At 41.0% G+C, this 8,275-nt stretch overlaps 1 pseudogene; it reads right to left on the bottom strand.

The window, feature by feature from the left end:
* Positions 1,603–2,827, bottom strand: LOC109225158 (annotated as a pseudogene).

The following is an 8,275-nucleotide window of genomic DNA, read 5'->3' as shown; positions in this document are numbered from 1 at the left end:
TACACTGATCATCGTAGTCGCCAGCACTTGTTCAAGTGGAAGGATTTGAATGTGAGGCAGAGGAGATGGTTGGAGTTGTTGACAGACTATGATGTCACTATTTTGTAGATTATCTATTCTTTTATGATTAAACTTCTTCACCCTTTTTGTCTTTGAATGAAGTTATACTTGGAAGGAATTGGCATATGTAGATGCATAGTAAGGATTCCTAGGCTCGGCTGCAACGGCTTGTTGGTATCTTTCTTCTGCTTCCCATAAATTCTTCCTAACTGTCCACAAGAAGTTCGCGTACTGACTCAGGACCTCTGCGTCTGGTGGTTCCACTTGGACTGCGCGTTTGAAACACTCTTCAGCCCTGTAACAAGAAACAAGCCACTGTCTTAAGATCGTATAAAAGGTAGCCTGGTACAGAAGGCATCCCCATTCACGCAGGAGGGCCGCATCCTAAGGGACCTACCCTGACACATTCCTCAATTCCTAGTCGGAGTCAACTTTATGAATCCTCTATATCAATTTCCCTCCACTCAGCTCATTTTATTCCATTTTAATGTCCTACAGCATATCTTTGGCCAAGTCTAATTGTAGCAGTTCGGAGCTATGAATCCGAACTACTACTCTAGTCAACACAACATCGTGTTGTTCCAACAATCATGAATAATTTCCGAAGTTATTTATAATCTTCACATCAGTAAATTATAATCCAAGGAATAGGCTTCAGATAATTTATATGAGAAGCAGTGTCCAAACAACAACAATGTACTAGAACAGGCAAACTCAATAACCTAGTTTGGCATACTCTTGTAATCTTGTTGAGAGATTGCACAAATCAAACAAACAAACTTTTGACAATTTTAACACATTTTAGTGGTTTTGCTTTTCAATATGAAGATATCTTCAACATGTTATAAAAAGGGCAGCCCGACACATGAAGCATCCCGCGTTCACGCTTATCCGGGGAAGGGCCGCACCCAAGGGGTGTAATATAGGCAGCCAGCCCTGACACAAATATCAATGACTGATTCCATGGCTCGAACCCATGAGGTCATACGGAGATAACTTTACCGTTTACACATGTAGTAAACTTTATCCTAAATCCTAAACACATGTACTAAACTTTGCCGTTTTCACATGGAGACAATTTTACCGTTTGAGCGATATAGTAAACCTATAGGAAGTGACACAACCAAAATCACAGGAATTAGTACTTGTCCATTTGAGCGATGTAGTAAAGCTAGTATATCCTCCTCTCCAATTGATTAACATTACTAGAAACACATTTTACAGTTTTTTATCACTAAATGAAATAGGACAACAAAATCCACAGGGTGTAATGCCTGCTACATTTTAAGTATAACTCAAGAGAAATTGAAGAAATTTACCTATTATAGTCTCGAGCAGTAATTTGCAGAAACTGTGCATAATTGCATAGTAGAAGCGTGTTATAAGGCTCGTGAGATAGAGCCATCTGGTAAAGAAGATCTGTCTTAAAATACTCAACACTGTTATCTTGTTCAATCTCCACTGACAACCAGTGGCGGATCCAGGATATAATGTTTATGGGTTCCTGCAACGATTTCGAATAAATTTTCAATAGTAACTAGGTTCACATTTAAATATTTGTAGATATTCAATAAATTTTTAGAACACATTTACACAGTTTGAATAAAAGCTACTGGGTTCACGGGAACCCGTAGATTACATGCTAGATCCGCCCCTGCTGACAACGACGAAAAAATCTTAACATGACTTCATGATCAAGCCCAACATCCCTTAAACCTCTCATATTTAAGGCTTCATCCTATATCGCGTTCCACAATTCTATCTCTTCGTCGCTTCTCAGTACTTGATCTTTAACTTTTGATACTTCTTGAGGAATATGAGGAAGTTTGAAGAGTGTTGAGGAATTACTCAAATCCCTTGTTTCTATTGTATTGACATGATCACAGGCCATTTCTAGTTGTGGTTTTGCAATAGCAACATTATGAGATGTAGAGTATACACTAAAATTGGCCAAAAGGATCATAACATAGATCATTAACATAGGCGTACGACAAAATACTTGTCTAAATAAATGATGCATACATTTCTCTCTGTACTTCACCAATAATCATCTCCAAATCTTCATTGCACACCGACTCCCTCAAGTGCAATGCATAAGTTTGCAACTCCACAATTATGAATACCAACGAGGAAAATGCTTTTTTCACTGTACCGTTTTACGGGTAAACACTGATGTTTCTTTTTTATCATTCTAAGTGATAAAGGAAGTCCAAAACTCTTGGCTTTTTGTTCAATACTTGACCATAAAATAGCCTCTCTTTCTGGCCAATATGGTGGTTCTGGTTTAATACCAAGCATTTTTGGCTCTAGGGACTCAAATTCTGATTGCAAAAATGACCCTTTTATCCCATATTTACTCTTATATGAACATCCCTCAGAATGTTCTTCTCCAAAATCTGCACATAATCTTGAACTACAACATGGTTGTATACTACTACTATGACTTTTACAGGAATTTTTGTCTAAGTATTGATACCTCAAGAATTTTCTTGATCTTACAGAAATAACCAAGTTTACATTTTTAGCACCCCATTTTGCTGAAGAAGAAGAAGGTAAACAGAAAAGAGAAGTAGATGAAGGAGGATATAATGCTTGAAGCATAAAATTTTGAGGACATTGCACATTGATAGAAGCAATTTGGAGTTCCATAATTACTATTTTCTGGTCATACAGAAGAGATAGGACAAAATGTAAGGAGAGGAAGTAATGGAAATAATGAGAAGAAAATAGGCAAAAAAAGTGGTCAAAAGAGAAAACAGAAACTCCGTGGAAAAGGGTACTTTTAAAAAATATATTAGTGGAATTTGAATCTAAAGTAGATCTTGAAATGAAAGTCAAAATAAACTCTAGAAGTTGCTGTGATTGCGTTAGATTCAATCCAACCTGTGAAATTCAAGTGAAAAAAGCAAATTACTATTATGAAGACTCCAACGTGGCCAATCCAATTCAAACTAGAAAACCAAATCCCAATAAAATGTCTAGCTTTATAACAATAACGACTATTTTGATGGTTTAATGCACCACTAAATTTTTAATTAACATGACTAACATACATCAAATTTTAGCCGAGGGTCTATCGAAAACATATTTTTCGCCCTTCCATGAGGGGTAAGGTATGTGTATACACTAAAATGAAAAGAACAAGGCAGCAATATTCATCAAAGAAAGTAATAATAGATAAAAACTTATTTGCACAAGATATTTACACTTAGCTATATTAACTTATTATGGTTAAGTAATTTAATAAAGTAAAAATATCCAATAATTAACTATATTTAAATTGAAAAAAATGTTTTGGTAAAAATATATCATACATCTGTTAGTCTGGTATAACCCGGTATATCAAGTTTTTACCAGTAATTATGTCTCTTAATTTTCATACAAAGAACCAATATACATGCTGCAGAGTTGAAACCAAACACACAAGAGAAAAATGATTACAGAAATAGCCTCGATTAAACAGAGAAATATCTAATTCCAGTTGTTTGTCTTACCAGATTTTTTGCATAAAGATGAAGAAGGATGGTATGGGGGAGTGACGCGTCAAAAGATTAACGGCCAGTACAGGGGGAGTCACAGTATTGATTGCGGGTTCGACCGAATTCAATAACTTTTGTTCAAATCCTATATTTATATTAAAAAATACAATCAAAATACATAAATTATTAATTCAAATTCTAACAATTTAAAAGAATTATAATCTCAAACTTGTAAGATTTAAATTCTAGCTCCGCCTATGAATGGTGTTACATTTTTGTCCATGATAGAAAAGAGTGCAACTTTTGCCCAAGTACCAAGAACTGACATGTTAAGGCGGTTTGCTAGTGCTTCACGGATAGTTGGAAGACACATGGCTTCAATTTGCTTTGTCACAGTCTTTTTAATGAAAATAATGCACATCTAGATAACGTAAAAAATATGATTTTTTTTTTCTTCATCTGGTGTCCATACTCATCATCTACTAATTGGAATCTATAATGCCTAATGTCGCGTTTAGTCATTAACTAAGTATACGTGCGGCACTTGACAATACGCTCACAATCTTGCACAACTTGCTCACGTTCTTGCTATGCCAAGTCAGTCTCACTACACTCAAGATCGCTAACAGAATGTTAGAAAGAACATAAGAAAATTGTTAAAGGAAGCTTTGCATTATAGATGACTTGAATTGTTTGCTTGGTGAATTACAAATGAATGCCCCCTTTATATACTAGTCTCCTAGGGGCTAGTATGTAAATATTAATTGTTACATAAATCCTTAATATTTACAAGATAAGGGCTTTCTCTAGAACTCTCTACAAACCTAGAAGATTCCAAAGACTTTCCTAGCAAATCCATAGGGATCTAGGGTCTTCCTAAGGAAATGTCCATACTTCTCTAGAATCTTCTCACAAATGCTGGCCTTTCTCTTATGTAAGCTTCCACATGGCATTAATATATGTCAAATGGTGCCTATGTGGCATGATGACATGTCGGATCATCACACTCTCCCCCACCTAATGTTGCGACGACCGCGGCGCAATGTTGTTGCATAAACTCTCAGATCTTATCTTTGAATTGCCATAAGTCTTCATATTGTTCCCACGTGGCCTCTTCCCGTGATTGCCACTTCCAATGGATAAGGAACATAGCAGTGGCTTTCTGCCCTTGTTTTCGCCTGGCATGGTAATCCATGATAGCCTCAATCTCCCGATCATGCGAGGCGATGATAGTAATGGGCGCTTGACTTGATTGGCCCCTCCTCGGATCATCCTTATCTTCATGATATGGCTTAAGTATGCTGGCATGAAAGACATGGTAGATCTTAAGATACGATGGCATGTCAAGCTTGTATGAGATCTTGCCTATTTTGGAGACGATCTTAAATGGCCCCTCATACTTGCGAATCTGATTCTGATGCATGCCCCATAGTGCCTTGAACTGTCTTGGGTTAAACTTCACCATGACCATGTTCCCAACTCTATTGTCCGCGGGATGCCGCTTACGGTCTGCACACTTCTTCATCTTCTTAGCTGCCTTATCCAAGTAGGACTTAGCAGTGTCGAGCTCCTTCTCCCATCCTTTGGCCATATGATAAGCCCCCAAACTCTTTCCCTCGAACGCAGCTGGTAATGAATGTGGAGTTTGAGGCTGTTGGCCTGTGGCTAGCTCAAATGGTGTATGCCCCGTGGACTCACTCCGCTGCAAGTTATAAGAGAATTGGGCGATGTCTAGGAGCCTTGCCTAATCTTTCTGATGCGCGCTTACATAATGCCTCAAGTAGCCTTCTAGTAAGGCATTGACCCGTTCTGTTTGTCCATCCGTCTGTGGGTGGAAACTAGTGGAAAAGTGCAGTTCCGTGCCAAGTACGTCGAATAACTCTCTCCAAAAGTTCCCATTAAAACGGGGGTCTCGATCACTAATAATATGCCTTGGTAAGCCCCAATACTTCACCACGTTCTTAAAGAATAACTTGGCGGCTTCCTTGGCAGTGAAACCTGGTGAGGCGGGCATGAAGGTGACATATTTGGAAAATCTATTCACGACTACCATAATAGTACCATAACCGTCAGACTTAGGTAGGCAAGTGATAAAGTCCATAGTCACGCTCTCCCATGGACGCTCTACAACTGGTAGTGACTCCAAAAGTCCTCCGGGTTGTTGTTGCTCAACCTTGTTCTGTTGACAGACAAGACGAGTCTACACATAACACTCTATGTCGTCTTGCATTCGTGGCCAATAGTAAACTGACTCAACCAAGGCCCTAGTATGGCGTTAGCCTGGATGACCAGCCCACATTGTGTCATGACTCTCCCTTATGATCCGTCGTCTAATGTCTCCAAACTTAGGCACGTAGACCCGCCGACCCGTGGTAAGCAATAGGCCGTCTTCTACCCAAAAACGTCTCGTTTTGCCCTAGTTGGCTAACTTGATAAGCTGTTTGGATGCTGGATCATGTTGCATGCCTTCTTTTATAGCCTCACGAATGTCCCAACATGCTGAAATGATGGCAGCAAGCTCGACTTTCTGGCTCAAGTCATCGGCTACAACGTTACCTTTGCCCCGCTTGTACTCTAGCACATAATCAAACTCGGCCAAGAAATCCTGCCACCTAGCCTGTTTTGGTGTGAGCTTCTTCTACGTCTGAAAGTAGCTAGTAAGCACATTGTCGGTCTTGACCACGAACCTCGACCTGAGAAAATAATGTCGCCATGTACGAAGGCAATGCACAATGGTAGTCATCTCCTTCTCTTGCACCGTATAACGCCGCTCTGTCTCATTTAACTTGCGGCTCTCAAACGCTATAGGATGCTTATCCTGCATCAGGACGCCCCCATTGGAAAAGTCTGAGGCATCTGTGTGCACCTCAAATGTCTTTGCAAAGTCAGGTAACGCCAAGACTATCTCCTCTGTTACAGCTGCCCTAAGGCCTTCAAACTCCTTTTGACAATGCTCCGTCCAAATCCATGGCTTGTTCTTCTTTAGCAACTCAGTCAATGGTGCGGCCTTTGCTGAGTAGCCACTGATGAACTGACGATAGTAGTTAACAAGGCCAAGGAAGGATCTCAACTCAGTTACCTTTATAGGTTCCTCCCACTCCTGGATAACATGCACCTTAGCCTCGTCCATGCGTAACTCGCCATTGCTAATGACATGGCCTAAGAAGTGCACCTTTGATTGTGTAAACTCGCATTTCTCTTTCTTGATGTATAGCTCGTTCTCGCGCAAGACTTGGAAAACCTTCCTTAAGTCCATGTGCTCCTCCAAGGTGTTGATATAGATGACTATGTCGTCTAGGTAGACTACCACGAAATGATCAAGGTAGGGATGAAATATCTTGTTCATAAAGGTGAAAAATGTGGCCGGTGAATTGGTTAAGCCGAAGGGCATCACCAACCACTCAAAGGCTCCATATATCGTCACATATGTTGTCTTCGGCTCATCCCCTTCTGCAATGCAAACCTGGTAGTAGCCCTTGAAAAGATCCACCTTGGTAAAGTACTTGGATTGCCCAAGTCTATCGAACAAGTCAGCAATGAGCGGGATCGGGTACTTATTCTTCACTGTGACCTTATTAAGTGCTCGGTAGTCTATGCACAAGCGCAACGATCCATCCTTCTTCTTTTGGTATAATACTGGTGCGCCGAAAGGTGCCTTTGATAGGCGAATGTGACCATCATCTAGAAGCTCTTTCAATTGTTTCCTGAGCTCCTCAAGCTCGGGCAGTGCCATACGATATGGGGCAAATGCGGGTGGCTTAGCCCTTGGATCCAACTCAATCTTGTGATCCACCTCTCGCCTAGGAGGCAAGTGCTTTGGCAACTCCTCGCGCATGATATCTTTGTTTTCCTCAAAGCAACTTCTCTATGCAAGGCGGCGGTGTCTCTTGAAAACTCTTGTCTTCCTCCAGACTTGCGATGGTTGCCACGAACGTCGGCTCCCCCTTCTTGATCCCCTTGACAACCTGCATAGCTGAGAGTTGTGCTTGGCTCTGTCCGTGTGGCATAGTCACTGTAGGTGCCATGCAAGCTCCTTCTCTCTCCATAACCAAGAGACGTTGGGGTAGGGGTCGATCAAAGTATGATAATGTCTAAAGAACTCTTGCCCTAGTATGATGTCAAAGATATCCATAGCGGTTACGGTAAAGTTTGTCATACCTTTCCAAGTTCCCAATTTGACACCAACTCCATTAGCTACCCCACTAGCATTTTGTAGCTCGGCATTCACGGTCTTGACGCGAGAGTTGGTTGGAGCAAGCTTCAATCCTAGTCTCTTTGCAGTAGCCTCAGTCACGAAATTATGAGTTGCTCCAGTATCCACCATTGCATGAGCGGACTTGTTATTGATGGTAAGATCCACGTACTGATTGCCATTTCTCGGTAGGTTGGATAGCTTGCTTCGTGATAGCACCACATAACCGATCTTACCCAACTGTGCGGTTCCCAAACTCTCTCATTGTGGCTGCTCTTTCCGTTCACGGACCATGGCACTAAAGCTCTTGAGGTCGGGACAATTCCTGAAGTCGTGCGGCCTTCCGCACATATATCATCCCTTCTTTTCGGCCTGCGCCTTCATCTTGGCGTAGCCCTGACAGACACTCGACTTTTTGGAATCTTGAGTCTTGGAGTATTGTTTTTGTATCTCCTTGCCTTTGCCACGGTCTCCCCCACCTTTGACATTGTTAACCTTTGACTCCTTGCCTTTGCCTTTGTCGTGCTTGTCATGCCTGAAATCC

Source organism: Nicotiana attenuata, chromosome 5 (genome assembly GCF_001879085.1).
Source record: "Nicotiana attenuata strain UT chromosome 5, NIATTr2, whole genome shotgun sequence".
Lineage (NCBI taxonomy): Eukaryota > Viridiplantae > Streptophyta > Magnoliopsida > Solanales > Solanaceae > Nicotiana > Nicotiana attenuata.
Note: the sequence above shows the minus strand (reverse complement) of the source record. Positions and strands in the feature narration are given on the sequence as shown.